The following is a 25648-nucleotide window of genomic DNA, read 5'->3' as shown; positions in this document are numbered from 1 at the left end:
TCATGGCAATTTTACAGCAATTTCAGAAATTGTGATGTATCATCTATGACGCTGATGACCAGCAAGGAATCATGGGAATTGAAATAAGAAATGCTATCATTACAGGAGAAAAAAGCTGCGTAATATTAGTTATATTGATTAAAACTACTCTTTCAGAATACCTTTTTCAAGAACTTGGCTATGTTATGGGAAATTTACTGTATCTTTGGAATTCCTCTACCAGTTTGATTGAAGATTAATAGAGAAATTCTCTTTAAAAGGGGTCTCCATTGAAAACAAGCTATTACCTATCCATGGGATAGGTGATAAGATAACTTATTGATCAATGGGGTCCAAGCATTGAGTTTTGCACTGATTGTTAGAACAGGGAACTTTTATCCGATCAGAATGGAATGGCATTACGCATTCCCGCCATTCCATTCATTCCCTATGGAGATGTCAGGCACATCGCTAAGCATTTTTCCAGCAGCCCCACAGAAAATAAAGTTATTGAAGGTTGGGCATGTGCACTACTGCTCAATTCTAATATGGCTAAAAACTCCCCGTTCTCCCATTTGTGTGGATTTCAATGTTCAGACCCCAGCAATGAATAAGTTAACACCTTTAGGTAGGTTCCAACTATTGCTCTCCGGAGAACTCATTTAAGTATATCCTGTCATCCTTAGGCTATGTGCACATTTGTTGCATTTCAGCAGCGTTTTTTTCTGCGTGGAAATGCTCCAAAAACGTAAAGGATTACTAAAACAAGGTTAATCAATGAGAATCCCGAGTGTTGTGCACATGATCCGGAAATTTCCGTCCTTATTTGCAGCGTTTTATTTTCCACAGCATGTCAATTCTTTTTGCAGATCTGCAGAGATTCTGCACCCATTGACTTCCATTGAGACACTCAAATCTGCAGCAAAATCGCAGGTGTAAAAATGTTTGCAGATTTCCTGGGGATTTGCTGCGGATTTGGATCCAAAGACGCTGAAAATTTGTCAAAGGAAACGATGTCAGAAGGAGGAAGAGTGTGTGGGCGGAGAATATAGAATAGTGCCCATCTGAAGCACATCAACAATGGAGTCCTATCCTATGGAGTTTGGACATAGAAATGGCATCACTTTTATTTTAACAATAAATCTTTATTTAGATTACAAATCCTCAAACAAATCCGCATGTAAATCCATATAAAAAATGCATAAAATCCGCACAAAAAACGCACAGAATTTCCACTGCGTTTTCTGCCAAGAGAAGAAGCAAATCCGCAACGTGCGCACATAGCCTAAATCTTTTTTTTTTAATCTTAAATAGGCCCCCACAATCCTTGCTGATACATTTATATTATATCATTATAAGGATTTGTAGCTATGGTTTTCATACAGAATCCAAATTCACTGCTTCATTTTACAAAGTCAAACACTTGGGTTCTATTTACACCAGAAACATGGCTTTCTATTTAAAAGGATCCTTGACAGATGTTATGGATGGTTTTCAATTTATCAAAAAGAGATCATGATCTATTCTAGTCAGTTTTATTTTTTCATGGGTATCATAGCCCAGTAGTATTTCAAACAGACAAAATCATGATAAATCCGGAAATGATAATACTCTGGCTGCCTGCTGACATTTTGGGGAAGCTTATGGGATTTTAGGAAGTTGCTAATACTGTCTTTCAAATCTAATACTGGGGATGCCAGGTATGGTGAGGTAAGAAGAGACTACTCACACTGCTGTCCACCCTGTCTGTCTGATCTAATATTATAGATATCAAGGATACTGAGGTAAGAAGAGGCCGATCACACTGCTGTACATCCCGTCTGTCTGATCTAATGTTGGACATACCAGGGATACTGAGGTAAGAAGAAGTTGCTCGCACTGCTGTCTACCCTGTTTGTCTGATGTAATACTGGAGGTATGAAGAGTGCTGAGGTAAGAAAATGCTGCTCACGTCACACTTCTGTCCATCGTTTTTGTGTGATCTGATATCAGTATTAGAAGTGCTGAGGTAAGAAGATGTCACTCAGACTTGCTGATAAACCCTGCTCACACTGCTGTTCACTTTGTCATTCTGAATCACTACAAATTGTATAGGTATCACCAGTGCCCAGGAATAAATCTTACTACTACACATAATAATCAGAGGCACCTGCCCTAACATTCTAAAATAAGTTTCTGGCATAGTAACAAGGCTGGGGCCATATAAATTCTGTAGTGATTACTTCCCTAGGAAAACTGATTTGGTAATTTTAAGTATTTAGGAATAGAGACGATCAAACTGTTTGAAATTTAGATTTTAAGGCTTTGCAGAATTTTAAACTAAAATGTTTTTTCTCTACAAATTTATTTGCATTACTACTTAACCTCTAAGTGCTATGAAAATAGGTGTGTAACACTTGGAGGGTTTCTATCTGTCTGTCTATTATCTATATATATGTTATCTATCTATTTATCTATAATCTATCATCTCTATATATCTATGTATCTAATCTATTATCTATATACCATATATACTCATGTATAAGCCAAGATTTTCAGCCCATTTTTTGTGCTGAAAATGCTCCCCTCGGCTTATACACGAGTCATTGTCCCAGAAAGTTGGCGGGGGGGGGGGAGCGGTGGAGCAGTGGGTCACAGAGGCAGAAGCCAGCGGCTGCAGCTAAAGCCTGTGCCGCTGATAAAGAGAAATGAATTCATTTCTCTTATAGCGCGCATAGTGACAGCTGCAGTCACAGCTGCTGGCTTCCAGAATACATCCTACTCACCCTCCTCCAGCATGCCCTCACAGCATCTCATTGGTGTCGGCTTCCAGCAACTCTTCCTGTGCAGAGCGATCACATGGCACTGCTCATTAATGTAATGAATATGCACGCGTCTCCACTCCCATAGGCGTGCAGGGAATATTCATTACCTTAATGAACAGGGCCATGTTATCGCTCAGCACAGGAAGAACTGCTGGAAGCTGGCACCATCTAGATGCTGCAAGGACACACTGGAGGGTGAGTTGGATGTTTTTTTTTTTTTGTAATATGAAGCATGCATACCAGGACGGGAGGAGGAAGCCATGCATACCAGGACAGTGACAGGGGGAGCCAAGCATACCAGGAAAGGATGGGGGAGCCACGCATACCAGGACAGGGACAGTGGAGCCGCGCATACAGGGATAGGGGAGCCATGCATACAAGGACAGAGATGAGAGAGCCACGCACACAAAGACAGCAACGGGGGAAACCACGCATACCAGGACAGGACGGGGGAGCCACTCATACAAGGACAGCTACAGGGGGAGCCACGCATACCAGGACAGGGACGGGGGAGCCACGCATACAAGGACAGGGGAGTCATGCATACAATGATAGGGACGGGGATCCATGCATACAATGACAGGGACGGGGGATCCATGCATACAATGACAGGGACAGGGGAGCAATGCACACCAGGACAGGGTTGAGGGACAATGCATACCCGGCATATACTGGAGTCAATAAGCTTACCCAGCTTTCCGTGGCAAAATTAGGTGCCTCGGCTTATACTTGGGTCAGCTTATACTCGAGTATATACGGTATCTATCTTTTTATCTGTCTATTATCTATGTATCTTTTTCATCTAAGTATATTTTTATCTATTTCCTATCTATTTATTTCCTACAGATCTATCTATTATCTACAGCAGTGGTCACCAATCTTAACCTCTCTGACCTTGAAGGCCCATCAGCCGCTCCTGCTCTCACTGTTATTAGCTGCAGCAGGTGTAGGCTAATGGGAGTAATAGTCCCATCAGCTGCCGCCTGCTCTCATTGATATCACTTGAATATTGCTCTCATCATTCTCCCCTGCTTGCACCGATCACCAGCAGAGCAAGGGAGAATGGTGAGAGCGGTCTTCAGCACCCGGCGCCGGGGAACAGGTGCTGTTGAGCCATCTCCACCAACAGTAGGCATCTCCTGCTCCTGCTACAGATATGACCATATAAGTAGCAGGTTTTTCCCCAGAGGATCTTCACCTGCACATTGTAGGGCCAAGGTAAACACTCTCATTTAATGATGACATCACTTTTTCAACACCTCTGTCTGATTCTCAGGTTTTATTTACTACAGAATAATCATCATTATCATCCCAGATTCAGCTGACAATTGCCTTTGTATAGGAAATAGCCTTAGCTGTTTGCTTTTCCTGCCTAGTAGATTTGCCATGGTTCAGAGTGCTACTACCACTAGCAGTGCCCCTAACACCATGGTTTGCAGAGCCAGCAACACAGCTTGGCATTAGAATTGGGTCCTCTATCTTCTCTGGCTCCAGAGTGATGTGACATATATCTAATTATGCCCTCCCCTTCCTCCCCACTGAGTTGCTTGCCAGAGGCAAAGTCGGCCAATTGTGACTTGCATTTCATAAAACTACTGTTGGGACGGTTGCTGCCAAAATTGCCAGAGGTGGTACTGTTAACATCTCAAACATTTTTTGCCACGATATGACATGAATAATATTTTCTCTCATGATACCCTTCCATTTCCAATGCCACATTTTGGTTCAACATACATTTTGGACATTTATACAGCAGTCCTTTTTCAAGGACTGCCATCCACACCTAACAAATCCAGAAAAAATATGGAATCAACCAAAAATACAAACAAGGGTTTACATGAGGGACAAAGAGACTACTTCCTTCTCAGCAGGCATTTCCCATCCACGAAGGAGAAAATTGAAGTCAGTGCCCATACAATGGCTGAACACACTGTGCAGAAGCAAGGACAGTGGTAATAATCTATGGACACCCAAGATTATATGAAGGGAGCCTGATCAATTTATTTACAGAGGCATTGCTAATCTGCAGGTTAATAGCATTATGAAGGTGTACAGCCACTTTACTGAAAGTGCATCACCTGGAGAAATTAAACTTTATTTCAGTCATACAGATGTCAGGTGGAGATACAGTCACTGTTCATTGCACTTTGTCAGTTGGTTCTGCAGCGCATCTGTGACGCAAAGTCCTCCTGCTCTGTGTAACCCCACCCCAACCACTAATTAGCTACTTTCGTTCAATATACTGTATATTGTACTCAGAAAGCTACTAATAAGTTATGTGGACAGGGTTACACAAGGCTCAGCATTCTCAGTGCTTCTAAATTTGCAGCAGAGAAAACTTTTTATCACAACTGCTGCACCCAGTACAATGAAATTTGGGTCTCTGCCCCTGTATCATACCGCTCTTAGATCAGGTAAGGATGGTGACTGATTCCTTTTAAATCAAGGTAGGCTGCTTTACTGGAAGAGAAACTGTAGGGGAAGTGGACTGACCTATGGACCTGTCTGCAGCAGGAAGGTAAATGTACAATGTGCTTGACGTGGACAGCTGTATATGAATGTGGGAGACAGCTGGAGACAGTAGAGGATGGTGAAGTACCGGGTTTGGCTACTAGGGGAAACCAAGGACAGCAGGAAAAGAAGTCGGTGTTGTACTGTAGTTTGGCCACAAGATGGAAGCAGGGAGCAGTGAGGAAAGGGCTTAACATCAGCTTAAGGCTATGAAACCGCAGAGTCATGGAGGGACGGGGTTACAGGAGCTCTAGAGGGGAATTCCAAGGGAGGGGAATATAATAAGGGGTAGAGAGTTCCAGAAGGAAGCCAGTCCAGGGAGAGGAGCTCAGGAGGAGAGAAGACAGAAGGGAGAGATGGACAGAAGAGGAAGCTCCGGAAGGGAGTGAGGAGAGAGACGTCAGGGGGGTGGCCCTGACAGGAGAGCCGCAAGACAGAGGAAGCCCGGGGGTACCAGACGGATGGACTCGGACTGGTGAAGCGCTGTGGTGGTAGGCCTAGGGCAGCCACAGTGAAAGAGCCATAAGGGACGTCAATTAGGAAAAGGAAGAAAGTGAAGGGTACCCGGGCCTGTGTGTGGAAGTTGTCGTGCAGCTGCCGTGTGGTGCTGTGGTCATCGAGAAGACGGCCAATAAAGAGGACCTGTTGAATGCACATCAGTGTCTGTCTCAAGTCTGTCTGCGGCGGAAAAAGGACCACCCCCCCAGTCAGCACACGTACCTACAAAACTACAGGGAGAAAATAAAGTTATAATCTCCTTGCAGATGCTACCTTCCAGCCATCAAGATGGTGCTGGCATCTGTTAAGGCATACATACATATTAGACTATTGACTGAGTTTTTCTTTTTATGTAAATGAGCTGTTAAGATCTAGAGGCCGGACATAGTAAGAGTACATGTAAATAACATAGAGCACTTAGTTTTTGATCAAAAACGCTTAAAAGCCACCCCATCGCGACAAGGTGTACCCAATCGAGACAGTCCTATCCTGTTCCTAGTATCAGCTGGCATCAATATAGATAAGGGCAGAGCAGGACACATGCCCAACTGTTCAAGACACCCATCTAAGGGAAGCTATATAGATGAAATGACTAATTAATAGTGTTAACCAAGTATCTACGTTATTTACATGTACTTTTACTATTTGCTTATTTACTTCCTACCGGGTATATGCTCATTTTTGTTTTTTTTCTTGGGTTTTCTCTGAGCCGTTATATAGCTAAACTATACTTTAACATTTTTAATACTGCACTGAATTCATAGCTGTTAATTACCATATCACTTTTTATTTTTGCTCTCAGTACAACATTGACCTGAGGATGTTTTCTGTTTGTGCAGAGGTTTCCCTGCAGTCATGAACACCTGACTATAAATAGATTTTTTTTTTCTCTTTTTTTTTCTTGGATGCAAAGTTACCATAGTATTATTATAAAGTGGAGCAAGTCTTTGCTGCTGCATTTCTGTCCAAATGAGATTTGATGTTCACTTCACCAGGTCAAAAAAAAAATATTAGCAATCTGCAGAATATGAGTTTGCTTCCTATCAGGGAGAAAACACATGACACTTCAGGGACCCTACTATTCTATTTCCAAGAAATTCCAATATCTCTGATGTAGAGGGACACTTGCTTGTGCATAACGTAAAATAGGCTACAGTGGTTGAAGCAGCCATCAAGCATACATTCATGTACTTATAGCTTCACATGGCAACTCTTTGCAGCTGTGTCCCACATTATATAGGAGGAAAAATATTGGTCAAATGTGACTAATTGTAAAGAACTTGAAACTATCACTTAAGGAAGAATTGCTTTGACATCTGTATTACCTGCTATCCTTTATCATGGAAAAAGCAACATTTTGCACAAGCAAGACTTGAAACCCTACCTCTTGTTACGCTCTGAACCAATTCTGCTTAGCATCTTAACATTATTGCAGATTTAAGCTAACTGCCCAAAATTACTCATAATCAAAATGGATACACCACTTTAATCATATATTTTTAGAGCACATTCGTCAAGTCCAGTGATTTTCCTGGCAATCTTGATGGTGGGAATATGTAGGAGTCAGAGGCTCATGATTTCTTAAAAGGCATATCTCTTAATGAATCAGGAAAATCTGACAAATGGCATGTGCTTCTGTGTCTCATGCCAAAAAAATCTTACTCCAGTCACTAATTGGAGTAAGATTTCTGGCATAGGGAATACCACAGCTCGTCATAATAAGACAAGCTGTGGCATCAAGCCCTCACCATGCCCTCGTACAACCCCTGCTCTGCTCATTACGTGCAAAAATGCCAAAAGGCAAAAAAAAAAATTCAAAGTAATTTATGCTAGAATCCTGGCAAAATTGCTTTAATATATCAGGGAAAGTGTTGCCAAAATTGTGACAACATTTTGCAGCCCAGTTGTGGCTCAAAGTAAGCCATCTAATATGTGGTGTACAATGAGACTGACACGCGCGCAGGTAGCACACGTGGTTTGTGGACCGAGTGTGCCATGAACCGAACTTATCCTGGAGGGGTGTGACTAAGCAGCTACCATGTTGGTCACTGGAGCCTCTAGTGGAGAGGTCAGGCTTGTGCGGCACATTGCTGCCAGGTGGCACTCCAGGTCTGCTTCCAACAGTAACAACTGACTCCAAGGGTCTAAGCCGTTAATCAAATTCCTAGACAGGACTGGATGGCCAGTTGAGACAGTTTCAGACTGTGCAGACAGGACGGCCTTCTTCTTCAAGCCCTCGATGACTCCTTGCAGAGAAGATGAAGCCATGTTCTTCTTTCTGAACTCTCACGACCTCTCATCAGGACCACGTTCTCTTCAAGCCTCTAGAAGAAAGGTTACATTTCCCACCTTCTTCTTGGTCATGGTGCCTCTCACCGGCTGTACGTTCTCGGAGCAGAACAGAGCAGATTTAGTAACAGGGACTTTAACTTGCTGAGTCTCTTTTAGTTCAGCAACGGCAGCCCTGGCACACAATGCAAACACGCTTTCTTCAGCACTGCTCAAGGTTTGCAGAGAGGCAGTGGATAAAATCTCTCTTAGCAGAAGACTTCATCCACTATAAGTTCATGCTCAAAACCTATAACTCTGCCCTTCATCTGGTCAATCTTACTTCACCACCCTCATCACCTCACTATCCAACAACCCAAAATGACTTTTTGAAACCTTAAACTCGCTCCTGAAACCTAAAGTACATGCCCACATCACCAACCTCAGCGGTGAGGATCTGGCCACTTATTTCCTAGAAAAAATCAACCACATCCATCGGGATATCTTCGCCCAATCTCCTCAGTGCCTGGCTGGATCCTCTTCCCTGCCGCACCTCAAGCTCACTAGACATCTTTGAGCCTGTTTCAGAAGAAAAAGTTTCCAAGCTCCTCGCTTCTGCTCGGCCTACAACCTGCAACAGTGACCCCATTCCTTCACATCTCCTGCAGTCTCTCTCATCAGTGGTCAACACTCACCTAACTAAACTAAAACCTAAACTAAAACTAAAATATTTAACCTCTCTCTTTCTTCAGGTATATTTCCCTCCTCATTTAAACATGCCATCATAACCCCTTTACTTAAAAAGCCATCCCTGGACCAGAACTGCACTACTAACTACAGACCTGTCTCTAACCTTTCCTTCATCTCTAAACTCCTGGAACGCTTGGTCCACTCCCATCTAATCCACTATCTCTCAGATAACTCTCTTCTCGACCCCTTACAATCTGGTTTCCGCTATTTACACTCCACTGAAACTGCCCTCACTAAAGTCTCTAATGATCTAATAACAGCTAAATCGAAAGGTCATTGCTCCCTGCTGATTCTCCTGGATCTCTCTGCCGCATTTGACACTGTGGATCACCAGCTCCTCCTCACTATGGTCCGCTCTATAGGCCTCAAGGACACAGCTCTCTCGTGGTTCTCCTTCTACCTCTCTGACAGCTCCTTCACTGTATCTTTTGCCGGCTCCTCTTCCTCTCCTCATCCCCTTACTATCGGGGTCCCACAGGGCTCAGTCCTAAGCCCCCTTCTCTTCTCTATACACTGCCCCTATTGGACAAACAATCAGCAGATTTGGGTTCCAGTATCATCTCTATGCCAATGACACACAATTATACACTTCTTCCCCTGATATCACCCCTACCCTAATTCAAAATACGAAGGATTGTCTGTCTGCTGTCTCTAATATCATGTTCTGTCTCTATCTGAAACTAAATCTCTCAAAAGCTGAACTTCTTGTGTTTCTCCCCTCTACTAACCTCACTCTACCTAACATCAAAATAACCCTGAAGGGTTCAACCATAACTCCCAAGCAGCATTCCTGCTGTCTTGGTGTCATATTTGACACCGAACTTTCCTTTACTCCCTAAATCCGATCACTCACTCACTCTTGTCACCTGCATCTTAAAAACATCTCCAGAATCCGACCTTTTCTCACCTTTGAAACTGCTAAGACTCTTATTGTCACTCTTATTCATTCTCGTCTGGACTATTGCAACTCTCTTCTGATTGGTCTCCCTCTTACCAAACTTTCTCCTCTCCAATCCATCTTGAATGCGGCAGCCAGGGTCATATTTCTGTCCAGCCGCTTCACCGATGCCTCCATCTTGTGCCAGTCATTACACTGGCTACCTATTAGCTACAGGGTCCAGTTTAAACTCATCTTTCTCACCCACAAAGCTCTCCACAGTTCTGCACCACCTTATATCTCCTCTCTCATCTCTGTCTATCGCCCTACACGTGCCCTCCATTCTACAAATTACCTAAGACTAACATCCCCCGTAATCCAAACCTCGCACCTCCGTCTCCAAGACTTCTCTCGTGCTGCGCCAGCTCTCTGGAATGCACTTCCCCAGACGATCAGACTGATACCTAGCCCCGACCTATTCAAGCGTGCTTTGAAAACCCATCTCTTCAAACAAGCCTACCACATCAACTACTCAGTAAACTAACTTTGCCCTGTTCCCTCCTTCCAAATATTATTCTGAATCTGCACTTTACTATTCATCTGTCTCCACACTCTCCATGCACACTATAACTGCACTTGATACTTGACTATTGCACTTAAGCACACGGGCTGATGACCGGATCATGCAGCTTTATATGAAAATCCCTATTTATTATAATTGCCAGACCTGAATCAACAAGCACTTTTCACCTACTGTGTCCCCCCCCCATTTCCTTGTAGATTGTAAGCTTGCGAGCAGGGACCTCACTCCTAATGTCACTGTTTAAATTGTCTTAACTAGAGTTGAGCGACTTTGGTCGGATCGGGTTTCGTGAAACCCAAATGAAGCAAAATTTGAGTCGGATGAAACTGGTCCGATTAGGGCAAAAAAAGTCGGCGTTTCGTCCGAAACCCGACCCCAATGCAAGTCAATGGGAAATAAAAGTCGGCATTGAGCAGATGACATTCATACACTCAATGCAGACTTTTATTCACCATTGACTTGGGGTTGGGTTTCGGACGAAACTCCGACTTTTTTTGCCCTAGTCGGACCAGTTTCATCCGACTCAAATTTTCTTTCATTCGGGTTTCACGAAACCCGATCCGACCAAAGTCGTTCAACTCTAGTCTTAACTTGTATTGAATTTATTGTCTGTACATGTCCCCACTTAATTGTAAAGTGCTGCGGAATATGTTGGCGCTATATAAATAAAAATTATTATTATTAATAGCTGTCCACTTGGAAGAAACGGAGATGAACTGAGACAACTCCTTGTCAGTTGATAGGAGAAACTCAGAAGATGCTTCTGCCTTGACCCTGTCAGCCTGGAACCACCTGGAACTAGAGGATACCCTTTCAGGGCCAATCATCACATTGGTTTCACCCAAGGTACATCCTTCAGATAGGAGGTTTTCAGGACATGGTCCATTGGAACAATCGCTTGCCGGAGAGGATTAGCACTAGAACCAGACATGACTCTCCTCATCGAAGCACCTCACCGGACTTCCAATCTAAGACTGGCTCATGAGATTTCAGCCATGGAAGACCTAAGAGAAGGGGGTGAAAAATATCAGCCGGCACATAGAAAGCAATTTTCTCCAAATGGAATGCTCCTATCTTTAGTACAACAGGTTCAGTGATGACTTGAACGAGTTCAGGTGGGTCCTTTCCTTCAATGGATGACACTTTAAGTGAATTCAGAAGACATAGAAAGAGAATTTCATACCGATCCATCATGGTCCGTTGCATGAAATTTCCCACTGAACTCTAGTGCAGAAAGGCTGTCTCCTTGAATTGGATGCCTCCACAGTACATAGTAACATTCACAGACAGTGGTGAAGAGTCTTGTCACACCTAGGGATGTTTTTCCCACAGGCCTTAGATTTAGGAGTTTAGAACACTAAGGAAAGTCATGAAAAAGTGCTCCGTGCTGCTGCAGCCGAAGCATGCTCCCTTGGCACGACCACTCTCTGGCTGCCGCTCTGCCAGCCTAACTCGATCGAATTACATGGGTTCCACCAGAACAGTGGTAAGAGAAGGCTATGGAAAGAGAGGCCTTTGGAAAGACAGAGCCAGACGTGCCAGTTTTCCTTCACGCGTCACCACTTTGGTCCACTCTTGAAACCGGAGGTCGATACGGATTGCTAGGGAGATTAATTCATCTACAGATACCAGGATGTCCCATCCAGCCAACTCGTCCTTGATCCTTCCAGATAATCCCTCCCAGAAGGTGGCTACGAAAGCTACCATCAGAAGACAAGGAGTGGTATCGGATAGCACACTGACTGATGGACAATTCTCCCTGATGTAATCTGAGCAGGGAAGATGCAGTAGCAGAAGCATTACCAAGTTTGTCAAAGACCTTATGGAAGGCCACCAGGAAGGCCTGTAGGTCCATTGTCACAGGATACCCTCTCTCCCACAAGGAGTTGATCCATGGAAGGGCTTCTCCTGCCAGGTGGGACATCAGGAATCTCACTTTAACCCGATCAGTCAAGAACTGATGGGTCAAAAGTGCATAGTGCATAGTGCACTAGTTCAGGAATCCACAGCATTGTTTATGGTTTCTGCTGAATTGTAAAGGAGCCGATAAGTGGATATTAGCTCCAGGGGTATAAGCTGCAGGCAGGGTAGACTTTCTGGCAGCTGTGACAATTTGAGCTGCAGAAGAAGAAGCCGCCATGGTTTTTGATCAAAAATAGCATGAAAGTCATCTCACCATCGCCAATGTGACCCTGATCGAGATGGTCCTACACTGTCTAATATTAAAAGCCTTACCATGTGTCAAGCTTGACCTCAGTGTGCGAATAAGGACAGACAAAAGGACTTGGTCCCGACCTAAGAACACCAGCCTGGGGAGGCTTTAAAATGTAATTTACAGCTCAAGAGGGTGAGGCCACACCCCGACTTGCACAGAATGCAAAAATACAAAAGAAAAAACACAAAAATTGAGCTTAGTTAAAGTTGATATACATGCAGCATATAAACGCATGTTCACTTTGGCCATAAAACATTGAAAAAACCTAGAAGAAGCAAAATGAACATAAACCCTGTTATAACTAAATAAGTAAAAAGCAAAAGTGCGTTTAAATAACACAGGGTTCTTAGTAATGCGATTTTTGATCAAAAATAGCATGAAAGCCATCTCACCGTTGCCAAGGTGACCCTGATTGAGACGGTCCTACACTGTCTAATATTAAAAACCTTACCATGTGTCAAAGCTGACCTCAGTGTGTGAATAAGGGCAGACAAAAGGACCGGGTCCCGAATTAAGGACACCAGTATGTATACCAACTTTAAGATCAACAGCATATTGACCAATCCATGTTAATGTGGTAGTTGACGTGAAAGTTTTTACATATGAACCGATGTTCTGTGTGTAAAAAAAGATCACACTACTTTGATCTGTATTCTGGACTTGATTCGTCCTTTATAAATCAATGGGTGCACAAAAATGGATCATATACAAATTACCATCAGTAAGTCATTAATTTTTCCCAGATCCAATACGATTCGTAAAATAGGAAACTGTATTTCACCTTGCATTATTTACTAAATCATTCATACAGATTATAATTTAGAAATCACGATTGCAGACCGATGACCTAAATTAAGGGGCGAACACAACTGGAAAAGCCCCTCTCTAACAGGTCATTAAAATTTAACTTTTATTAGGACCTATATAAAATTAATTAGCAATGTAATGTGGTATTATAAAATTTTGTTCATAGTTTGCCCTATATTATTAAGTTATTAAGTTACTATGCAAGTTAATGCTTGCTAAATATCTGGAATATAGTACTCCAAGTACTATCGTTTTATGGGCATATGTAGGACCACAAAAACGTCATTTTTGGATGAGTTGATCATTGCCATATCTTTTTTTACCCCCACTTGCAATAGTGTAATCCCCTTTAGAAACTCCTCCTCTTTCCCAAACTCTGAAAAGTCTTTTAGGGTGTGTGCACACGTAAGCGTTTTTTCGCATTTTTTAAGTGTTTTTACCAGCAAAAATGCTTAAAAAATGCTTAAAAGAAGCATCCAATTCATTTTAATGAATTCTGCACTTTCTTTGCATATTGATGCGTTTTTTTCCGCGAAAAAACGCATCGCGGTAAAAACGCAGCATGCTCATTAATTTTGAGGAAAATTCCGCATTTCTAACTATTTTCTATGAGACTGGGTCCGCCCCGGAAAAAAACACGCATTTTTTGCACAACAACCGCGCAGAAAACGCGCGGAAAAAAATGCGCGTTTTCTGGAAAGGAGTCCGGTTTTCATGCAGAAATTTTCTGCATACGTGTGCACATAGCCTAAGTTTAGCTCCTGCAAACAATGTCTTCATTACCTCATGCACTTTTCCCAGCTCTTTTTCTAAGGTCCTTGATGTCTCTGTCAAATCCTGAATGTGCTGTTGTGGATTCCTTCCCTTTGTCAGATTAATTTAGATCTCCCTTCTTTCTTGCTGTGCCTAAAAAAGGTGGCAGACTTTTGATTACTGTTAAACATCTGAAGCCATTCCAATTATTCTTCATAATAAATCTAAGGGTCCCGTTTCACTTAGAGACGCACCAGCAATCCCGACAACGATACGACCTGGTAACGATCGCTGGTGCGTCGCTAAATGGTCGCTAGTAAGCTGCCAAACAGGCAGATCTCTTCAGCGATGCAGCAACGATCCGGCTATCCGTGTAACGACCTCGTTGGTCATTGGCACCTTGTCACACAGCAGCTTTTCAGACGATTCCCGCCTGTGTCCCTGTGTTCTGCATTGCCAACGAGGTCGCTCGTCGTCGTTAAACACAGAGATGCGCGCTGGCCAGCAGGATGCCGACTATGAAAAATGGCCCAGGACATTCGAGCACAATCAACGATATCCAGTGGGGGGGGGGGGCGATCGCCGCTGCGTGTCACATGTAGCGAGATCGCTGTTGCGCCACAAAATCGGTGACGCTTCAGCGATCTCGCTAGCGATCTCGCTATGTGAGAAGGGGGCTTAAGTTTTAATTAATCTTTATCTACTGAATTATCATCCAAAATGACCATGTCTTCTATTTTGATTTCCCTTGCCCAGAGCAAAAGCAGCACAGAGCAACAGAGAAGATGTCCAGTGCCAGCAATCCTGTCAAGTTCTCAGTGCCAAGCCTCACTAACCAGAACTATCAGTCCTGGAAATTCAAGGTGAAGATGCTGCTCATAAGAGAAGGTACATGGCAATATTCTCAGGAACAAGTGCCTCATCCATTACCAGATGATTGGCTAGAAAAGGATCAGAAAGCACAAAACAAATTTCAAAGCTAATTACACCTGGGACTAGGTATATTTGGCCAATATACCCTACAGGTAGCAGCAGCAGCAGCACCAGAACACAGGAAGGGAATGGACCCTCTTGATGTATGCAATGATATGTATATACATACAGTGCCTGCAGGCCTTGCACTGATGTGTATAGAGCAATGTACACTCCCCTGCCTACCTAACACTGGAACCTATATACTCTGGAATTAGTCTTTAGAAGGACTGTTGGTTTATTTGAATTTGAGTAGTTTACGATGGTAGACCCCACACTGACTAATAAATCCCCAATTCTGACCCTATATCGGCAGCAGCTCACCATACACTATCTAAATCCGGAGCTGAATGCGCCGAGCAGGGCGGCGTCCGGTCTCTTATACCCCTGATGATGCTGTGCGACCAGCCAGTCACTGCACGACCACAACAAAGATGGCTGCAGGGTTTCATTGCCTAGGAGACAATCCCTGCATCGTGATTAGGTCTCTGAAGTCCGCCAAAAAAGTTAGGTGGAGACCCGAGTTCACGCCGAGTAATCCCGGAAATGATTGGTGCTCGCCGAGTACACTGAGTACCGTGATACTTGGGCGAGTAACAAGTAGTGGCGAGCATGTTCGCTCATCACTAATTAGGACAAAAATCAGATAACTTTGATTTGCATAAGTATTCTCCCTCTGAAAGTCAATATTTTGTAGAGATGTGAGTCTTTTAGGGTATGCCTTTATTAGCTTCTAGACATCATTCTATCTTTCAAAAATGTTCCGCATCTGAACTGTCAAGCAAAAAAGCAAAGTAGCACTTTCATGGATAGGTTAGGGTCGATTGAAATGATAACATTCTTATTGCCTGCAGCCAGCACTAAGGGCAGCTTACCCCACACTGCTGTGCACTGAGCTGGGTTAAAACACAGTAAGCTCCCAATCTCCTCTTGGCTTCTGGCCAAAGGGATTTTAACTTTTAACTCTCTATGGAAGTAGTTATTTTGAATCTTGAGGTTACATTTTTTTTTTTTTTTTAAATATGAAGGCTTATTATTTTTGGTGAGAAAAGTTGTATAACTTAACTACTTTTTTGTACATACTGTATAATGTATTCAGTTTACTATTCAATATTGTTAGGATAAATTAACATTAAAATATAACTTATTTCATATATTAAAATAGATTAGGAAACTATAAGACAGGCAGGGAATCAAATATCTAAGCATACACACAAGTACAGTGCTGATAGCATGTATATATTGGCAAGATTGGTGGACACCAATTCACTGATTCACTGCTTAAGCCCCTGATCAACATGACGTTGGCTGTAATGCCCCATCGACAGAGAAGAAAAAAAAGAGGTGCTATGTGCAAGTGACGTCAGAGGAAGCAGGGTAATCATAGGTAGAAGAGAATCATGAAAACTCCTCCAAGCTGGAAGAAATCATTGCACGACAGAGCAGGCAGGCAGTTAGCAACTGCCTGCCGGTTAGTTCTTAGCCCCCATAGGGATAACCCCTTTTGGTCCAAACTATATATATGACCGTTTTCTCTGTGAACACCTGAGAATGCTGTATTACTCCAGTGTTTCATTTTTATCAGCCAAGCAAGTAATAATTATAAGGAAACCCAGCTAAAGTCATCTACCAGAAATTAATTGGCTCTCCTGTGTGTTTTCATACCCTGTAATGATTCATAGTCACACATGTTAGAGTCTGAGTAATCTTCTTTTGCATACTTCTAGGATGTAACTAACACAGCATTAAAGATTGAAATAAATTCATTTAATAGCTAATTTCAATAAAGTTCTCTCTCCACCATCACAAAAATAATGAATATGGCACATTAGGGTACAGTTCATTTAAAACTCATAAAAGAAGTTTCTATAATATCTACATAGTAATTGAAGCATAAGTGGATTTCATTTATACGTGTGATTTACAATGCTAATTCCAGTAAAATTATTCTTTTTATTATCATGTAAAAATCTGGCCATTACCGGATCTAAAACATATAAATCATAAAATAGGATTGTTACTTATATATTATGTACAGTAGGTGTAGATTACATTTCCAGTCTACGTAAATCAATCATAACTTAAATATCTGAAAAGTTTTATTGATTGGGTCAAAATCTAGAACTTCATTCAGGGAGGGATTGAAATTAGTAAAATGTGGCCAAAGAATCATTAAGCTTTTAATATAAACCAGCCATTATTCAGATTTGGCATGCTAACTTTGATGGTACACATGGTAAACGATCCCTAAAAAATTTTGAAATTTGGCAGTAGTAATGATGCAAAATTACTCGGGTGAGGTGGAGAGTGGAGACCAGTGGTGCATTGGGAGGTCCAAGTCTTATATTTAGCTGTTACATTGATGTAGTATGTTTTAGATACATGCAGACACCTTTGATTTAAAGTAAATTTACAACATTATTGGTTATTGCAAGAAACCTTAACTTCCCATAGGAAACATTAAATTAACTTTCATGAATGCTGCTAATGGTGCATTTTTTGTGATTTACAAGGGATTTAAATAGCAAGTACACTTTTTCATTATTATTTAATAATCATCTATGCAATCTAAAGGTATACTTTTTTTAGATTTACTTCATGATCATATTTTGCTTCTTCTCTTTCAAACATCATACTGCAGTCCTGTCTGACATGGTCAGTTCATGCTTCTTTAGGAGCTACTTACAACTGCTGCTCAGCTGAGATCTCTTCTCTTTTTACAAATAAAGTACAGGAATTCAGCTGTCTGAGCAGAGTGCAGATAGAAAAGAAACTCAGAGGGGGTTATTCTCCTAAATTGATTGTTTGAATATAAAATACAGATTCTGGCTGAGCAGCTGTTGAAAGCAGTTACTAAAAGAGCATGGCTATGTGAAGCAGCACTACAAAAGAGTGTTTGGGAGAGACGGAAGCAAAATAAGATTATGAAATATAATTTAAAAGTTATTATCTTTTTAGGGCCATGTGGCTAGGTAATTAAACAACAAAAGTTTAGTTATTCTATCTAGCAGTCATATTAAAGCATTTTATAAGCATAGGTGTTGCCGTAGCTATTAAAAATTTGGTACAACATAACAGGCTCTTTAATCTTTACAGGAAATTTAATATTATATATTTTAACTCATTTAACACCTTCCCTATCCCTATATTGATGGTCATATGCTAGTAATGTCCATGTATATGATGCGGACTGCGGCGCTGAACCCACTTTTTTCCTGCACATGACAGCTGATCTTATCAGCTGTCATGTGCATGTAACAGCCGTAGGTGGATTTGCAATCCACTTGCAGCTGTTAACAAATTAAATGTCGCTGTTAATCTTTGAAAGTGGCTTATAACATGCGCCTAGTGGAAGTGTGCCAAAAGGCACACCCATAGATGCCCCTGTTCCGTGATCGCAGGGCACCAATGGGTTGTTATGACAGCCAGGGGTCTGCAGAAGACCCCATTCCTGTCATTGTAAATCTCCTATGATTGGTGGCATGTGGCCAACACTCATAGGGCATCATGATTTATGCTTCACAAAGAAGGGCTGAAGCCCTGTCAAGGCGTGAGGAATGCGGAAATGAGGAAACTCCAGCTCCACAAACTGTGATTCTTTTGATTTTGTGATTAAGGGTGTGCAGACACCAGAAATGCATGTAACGTTGTATTGCTGACTCTGTATGTCCTCCATATATTTCATGTGAGCAAAACAATCACAGTTTGTGGAGCTGGTGTTTCCTCATTTCTGTATATATGGAGATGGCTATTCTTAGTATGCACCTGTGCACACCAGTTTTCTGTTTGCAAGTGACGGTCAGTCTTTAATATTTGTATACATAGTCTCTCTGGCCGAGCACTCCACCCATCAGCCTATGGTGCTTTTAATAACAGCAGAATCCAATCTACCCATATAAATGTAGGCTATCTGCCCATGAGAGGAGTAATATTAGATTAGGTTCCCATCATTGAAGATTGCCTTGCTGTGGATCCATTATGCAGCGTGGGAGCTAATATGGGGCCATTATGCAGTGTATGAGCTAATGTGGGATCATTATACAGAGTGGGAGCTAATGTGAGGCCATTATGCAACATGGGGATCTACAGTGGGGCCATTATACAGCGTGAGAGCTAATATGTGGACATTATACAGTGTGGGAGCTAATGTTGGGGCCACTATACAGTGTGGGAGCTAATGTGTGGTCATTATACAATGTGGGAGCCAATGCGGGCCAATTATACAGCTTGGGAGCCAATATGAGGCAATTATACAGTGTGAGAGCTAATGTGTGGTCATTATACAGAGTGGGAGCTACTGTGGGGCAATGATACAGCATGGGAGCTAATGTGGGGCCATTATACAGTGTGGGGGCTACTGTGAGGACCATTATACTGTCTTGATGAAGCAGTGAGGACACCATATTGTGTATAGGGAAGCAAGGGGGTATCGTATTGTGTTTAGCGGAGCTGTAGGAGAATCATACTGTATAAAGAGAAGCTGTGGACCCATCATACTGTGCATAATGGAGTTGTTGGTGTAACATACTGTGTCTAGGGCAGCTGTTGGGGACATTATACTTTGTAATGGGAGCTGTGGGCTCATCATACTGTGTATAGGGGAGCTGTGGGCTCATCATACTGTGTATAGGGGAGTTGTGGATCCATTATTCTGTGCATAGGGGAGCTGTGGGTCCATCATACTGTGTGTAGAAGAGCTGTGAGACAATCATATTGTATATAGAGGAGCTGTGTGTCCATCATACTGTGTAAATAAGAGCTGTGTGTCCATCATAATGTGTATAGGGGAGTTGTACATGAAGGGAGTGCGGGGACTTTTTAAATGTTAAGTTGGCACTTAAGAAGTATTATTGGTATAGGGGTACACAAGGTACTGTGATCATCAAAGGTGCACATGAGGCATTATTTGTATCTGGAGCAAAATGCCAACACTGTTTTCTAGGGCACTTACCCAAGGGACTAATATTTTCTAGGGGGCAATTTTACCATCTAGAGGGCAAGAAGGAGGCAAGTTACTTTGTAATGGACACAATGGTGGCATTATTATGTAGGTCAGTAAGAGGAATGCTGTTATTGTGCTAAACAGCAGGTTCAGTAATAGGGACACAAATGACAACAATTCAGAATTAGGGTGACATCAGGATGAGGAGGTTGTGAATAGATGGAGATAGTGCTGGAAATGTGAAAAGTCAAATGTGTCTTTGTTGTAATCTCTATAGACGAGTCCTGGCTGTGGGGCAGTTGGAAAAGACGGGAAAAGTGAACGACTCCATAAGAAGAAATTTATTTGTACTCACTGTTATTGTGTACCATCATATTTGTAATCAGGGTTACCTGATTAGGGCTCACTCAGATGTTTCGCCTCCCCTAAGCTGAACCCCTAGCAATGTCTCTGGTGAATGCTGTAGCAGGGTATGTCTGCGGAAATGTCTCTGCACAGTATAGGCATGCCGTAGCAGGAGTTATGTAAAGTGCATGTGCAGCAGCTTCACTTTCTGTTACATTTGCAGACATGACAGGTATCCTTTAAAAATTACCAACGTGGAAATGAAATATATGAAACATTCCTTTTAACAAACATTGTGACTCAAATTTCTCTAATAAATTTTTGGACCAGTTTTGCTTTAAATGAAGAGGGATCAAAAGTTTCTCAAATTTGCTACTCTCCTTTAATCTACAATATGACATGGTACTTAATGTATTAACCAAGATGATTACATCACGCTATGAAATCTACAATAAACTCTTTAATGACTTCCATTAATCCAAGTAATAACCACCAACTGTGCACATTTACTCCATTTGTATTAAATCATAAACTTATCCAGGTGGGTGCAAATTCCTCATGATACAATAAACAAGGCATTAAAGTGAATTATGATTCACAGAACAATTTAATAGCATAATTATAACAACAGAGATAATATGTTACTATCCTAGTAGTGTCAGATGTTAAACATTCCACAGCTACAAAACTCATTAGAGTGAATTTATCAAAACTGTAATTCTTAGTGCAAACTTAAACCAGACAGTCTTAAACTGCACCAAATTTATCATACGGTTTCATGCGGTTTGATAAATCAGTCAAATTTTAGGATTGTTTGGTTTACTCTTTTACCACCTAGTAGTTGTCTTACTTTGCATCAGAAATATGTGCCACAATTTTGGTGCATTTTTTGGCTCATTGTGTTTTATGTTTATCCACATTCTGTTATGATAACTAGATGTGATTGATTGTTTTGATATTTAAATTTACCAAGTTCGTATAATTAAAAAAAATGTAATTGCAGCTAATCTATTTGCCTCCTATTGCAATACTGCAAACCCTCCAATTGCACTGAAAAGACATGTGCAACATGTTTCCCAAAGAAGCTAAGCGAAACGTGCGTCGGGGCAGAGGGACATCCGGGGATTCCCACTCACCAGCCAGCCGGTATGTCTATTTCTATCTTCATGTGTCACTTTTAAAGCACAATGCACTTTATGGGCGTTTGATTATTGATAGTTATAGATCTGGTACTTTATTGTGTCCTGATTACTGTCATGCTCATGGGAGCCACAGGTAGTTATTTAATAAGAACTCTAAAGCAGGTGGTTGCACAGATCGGTTCTATTAGCAAATGATTTTTCATTTGGAGTAATTAACTTTATTATTTGGCTGGTAATATTATTTATTTATTGTGGGTGTCCTATGGCTTTTTGCGTCCCTCCATATTTTTTGTCTTGCACCCTATCTTGTTATTGTAATTTTTGTTTTAATATATGTAAATAAAGTATTATATTTTAATTTCATATACCATTGTTTGACACCTTACTTCTATTCTTTGGTCACCACAAAAGTGATATAATAAAAGAATATACAGTCACCTATTAAGTCATCCTGCTATTCCAGTGATTTTCTACCGTGGTCCCATGCAATAACATTACATTGTTTAGACCACATCAACAGTAAAATATGACAAAAAAGACACGTCACTCTGAGAATTCAGATGTGGGGTGCGCAGAAAAGGATACCAGTCCCAATTCAATACAGAAAACGAAATCCAGCACTCCCAAACGCAGAAAAAATAGTTTAGTTTTATTCACAGCTTAATAATCCACATGGTGTACATTCTATTTGTTATGTTTCTGTCACTATCATGGACCTTCTTCTGACACATATCTCTGTCAGTGCTTTGTTCCTCCTCCTGCTCTCCTCACAGCTCCACATGAGCAGCTTGCCTACGCTGCTACTCGCTATTCTGAACCCACAGTGTAATTTTTTTGGAATATTAACAGGTATTGCCATTGTCTGAAGAAGGTCCATGATAGTGACTGAAATGTAACAAATAGAATGTACACTGTGTGGATTATTAAGCTGTGAATAAAACTAAACTATTTTTTCTGTGTTTGGGAGTGCCGGAATTCTTTTTCTACATCAACAGTAAAGACCGGAGGAGCAGCAATGGAAGAGCAGTGGGATTTCTCGGTGAGCATGTTATTATATTCTTTTAACACAATTCACTTTTTGGGCAAAATGTAGTAGACTTCTTTTACATTGAAAACAACTTTCCTGCCATAATGATTATAAAATGTTGTAGAATGAATTACCGTATATACTCGTGTATAAGACAAGATTTTCAGCCCATTTTTTGGTCTGAAAGTCCTCCTCTCAGTTTATACACGAGTCATATACCTGGGTCGTCGGTGGGGGAGGGGGGACGGGGGTGTCAGAGAACATACTGACCCCCATGGTGCGGTCTCTGCAGCCCCCCACTTCTCCCACGGTCTCCCATCCTGCCTTCAGCGGTCACGTGGTACCGCTCATTAAACTCATGAATATGAGGGTAAGTATATCCAATATTCACCTGTCCCGGGTCCATCGCTGCTCACCGCTATCTGCTGCGTCCTGTGTCAGTGACGTTTAGGCAGCAGAGGGCGCGATGACATGGTTAGTGTGCGCTGCGCCCTCTGCTGGCTGAACAGTCACTGACACAGGTAGCGGCAAACAGCGGTGAGCAGCGTTGGACCCGGGACAGGTGAATATCTCAGGTGCCGGGTCCTGAGCAAGCGGCGACATGGGCACCTGGCCCCCAGCGAGGAGAGGTGAGTCAATAAGTTTTCCTAATTTTTTGTGGCAAAATTAGGGAAGTCGGCTTATACTCGGGTCGGCTTACACACGAGTATATACTGTAAATTACAAACATATTAATAAATATAACAATAATACATATAAGTACATTACCTACAATAATTAAAGTAGAATTATATGGTTCTCCTGGTAAAGTATAAATTTGTGCCATCGCCTGAATCTTTCTGAAGATAGCGTAATGGACAAGAGAAAATTGGAAGAGAATGATTATGATCTTCTGTAGCTTACACTGAATCCTACATAAAGCGAAAGGGATTACCTGGGAGACAGTTATGTACCTTTGAAATGCTAAACAGAAGTCATTTAGCATGCCTTGAATTAGACAAGGAAAGGTTTTTTTAATTCTTTTATGTAAATGACCATTTCTGTCCTTTTCTGTTATCTAAATTACATGTGAAATGTAGCACCGAATTTTTTATATAAAATAAATATTACCCCTATGTAGCACCCCTTGATTTACAGTAAAGTAATTTTAAGATATTTAGTGGGGTGATCTTTTCAGTAACACTATTTTTAATGAAAAGTAAAATTAGTTGTGAATCTGTGTTATGCATGCTTAATGAAACACTTCCGCTATGATTTACCTGTGATGACATAATTTGTTTTTATTGTATTTCTAGGACATAAAATAATTATTAGTGGTAGCGAACATGTTCGCCACTACTTGGTACTTGCCCGAATATCGCAATACTCGCGGTACTCGGCGAGCACCGAGCATTTCCGGGATTATTCGGTGGGAGCTTGGATCTCTGCCCTGCAAGTTTGGTGCAGGGATTGTCTGCCACACACTGTAATGCCGCAGCCATCTTTGTTGTGGTATTACAGTGATTTGCTGGCCGCACAACGTCATCAGGTCTATAAGAGACCTGCCGCCGCCCTGCTTGTCACAGTCACGTCTGGAATAAGACAGTGTAGGGAGAGCTGCTGCTAAGATAGGGAGATTTGTGCTTTTTTTAGTTAGTGTGGGTATACCTTTGTTGAATCCTCATATCCAGCTAAACCAACAGTCCTTCTAAGGACTAATTACGGGGTATATAGATTGTAGTGCTAGGTAGGCAGGGGAGTGTATGTGCATACATACACATCAGTACATGGGATGCAGGCATGTATGTGGGTATATAGATATCAGTGCATACATCAAAAGGGTCCATTACTGTCTGATGCTGCCTATTACATATATACCTAGCTCCTGGTATCAGTGGCTAGGAATAATTTTTTTTGCACCTTAATCCTGTTTATTTTATTCTAATGCAATCCAGAGCCCCCTTTTTTCCTCCATTTGCTTGTTGACATTGCAGACTACAGCCAGATCCTTTTAGTACTACTGCGTGATAATCCAGCAATTTTAAATGGCTTTGCCCGTCCTAGGCATCACATCTGAGTGCGCAGAAAATTCTGGCATTTTTTGTGTTACTGTATTTTTTGGAGTGACTTATAAAATTTTTTGACACCATTTTGCTGACAAAAAATTTTTAGCTGGCAAAAAAATATTTTACCTGGCAAAAGAATATTTAGCAGGCAAAAAGATATTTAGCTGGCAAAAAAATATTTACACTATTTCTACAATGTGTCCAAATAATACTGCATGGCACTTCAATAATTATACTACACAAAAATGTGGCAACAAAAAATTGTATGATCCACAAAGTAGCGAACCAATTTAATACTTAAAAATATTCTTTTTATTAGAAAATAAACATATATTTAAAATGACCACTTATTCACAATTCCATAAAAGAATAACCCATAAGAGGACAGCAACAGTTCACTTCAAAATGATTTATCATACAAAGGTTTAATCAGAGACAACAATCCTTATAGGTCCATACCAATAATCTTAAATTATGTGCAAAATACGCATCATCTTTATAAAGACCTAAAAAACCCCGAAAAAACACCATAATATTTGGTAGAGAATAATAGGTTGATAACTATCACAAAATATACTCTGATAAATGATCAACACCCTTTGAGAAAATATATTATTGCCCAAATGCTTGTTATTTTAATAAATCAACAGAATGCCTATGCAAAAATAGGAAGGTAGAGGTAGATAAACAATCCTGCTTCCAACTAAGTGGCAGCATTCTAACAAAGACCATGCAAACTATCAAAAAGGAGGCATATAAAATATTTACCCAGCCTGGTGCTGATAATCAGTGTTCCGTTGCTGACCCCTGCACCCCACAGGGATGGCAGCTAGTGACCGCTCTCATCACTCTGGTGAGGAAAGCATTCATTGGTCAGCGTCTCTCCCTGCATGACATGCCGCTTTTTGAACTCTTGCACTCTGCACACTGCTCTCTCCCTGGCTCTGGGTATTTGCATGATTATGGGAGGGAGTGAGAGGGGCCTGATGCTGCATGACACCGGGCTCCTTTCACTCCCGCTTGCAATCTTGACTGAGTGGCCCCATAGCAGCTGCATACTCTGCCGCTATGGGCAGTATGCCCCTGCCTGCAGGGGCCCCCCTCCACCTTAGGGCCCCGGTGCAGTTGCA

The 25648-nt window shown here is 41.6% G+C and overlaps 1 long non-coding RNA gene across 1 annotated transcript; it reads left to right on the top strand.

Annotated features, from left to right (window-relative positions):
• Nucleotides 1-1744: 1744 nt before the first annotated feature.
• Nucleotides 1745-21410, top strand: LOC141078177 (uncharacterized). Its single transcript, XR_012227696.1, has 3 exons — nt 1745-1837; nt 14802-14933; nt 21308-21410. It is a non-coding gene; the product is annotated as an uncharacterized lncRNA (long non-coding RNA).
• Nucleotides 21411-25648: the final 4238 nt, after the last annotated feature.

This window comes from Dendrobates tinctorius, unplaced genomic scaffold (assembly GCF_039654945.1).
Source record: "Dendrobates tinctorius isolate UK_male_01 unplaced genomic scaffold, ASM3965494v1 ptg000016l, whole genome shotgun sequence".
Lineage (NCBI taxonomy): Eukaryota > Metazoa > Chordata > Amphibia > Anura > Dendrobatidae > Dendrobates > Dendrobates tinctorius.
The sequence above is the reverse complement of the archived record's forward strand: the minus strand, read 5'-3'. Positions and strand labels throughout refer to the sequence as shown.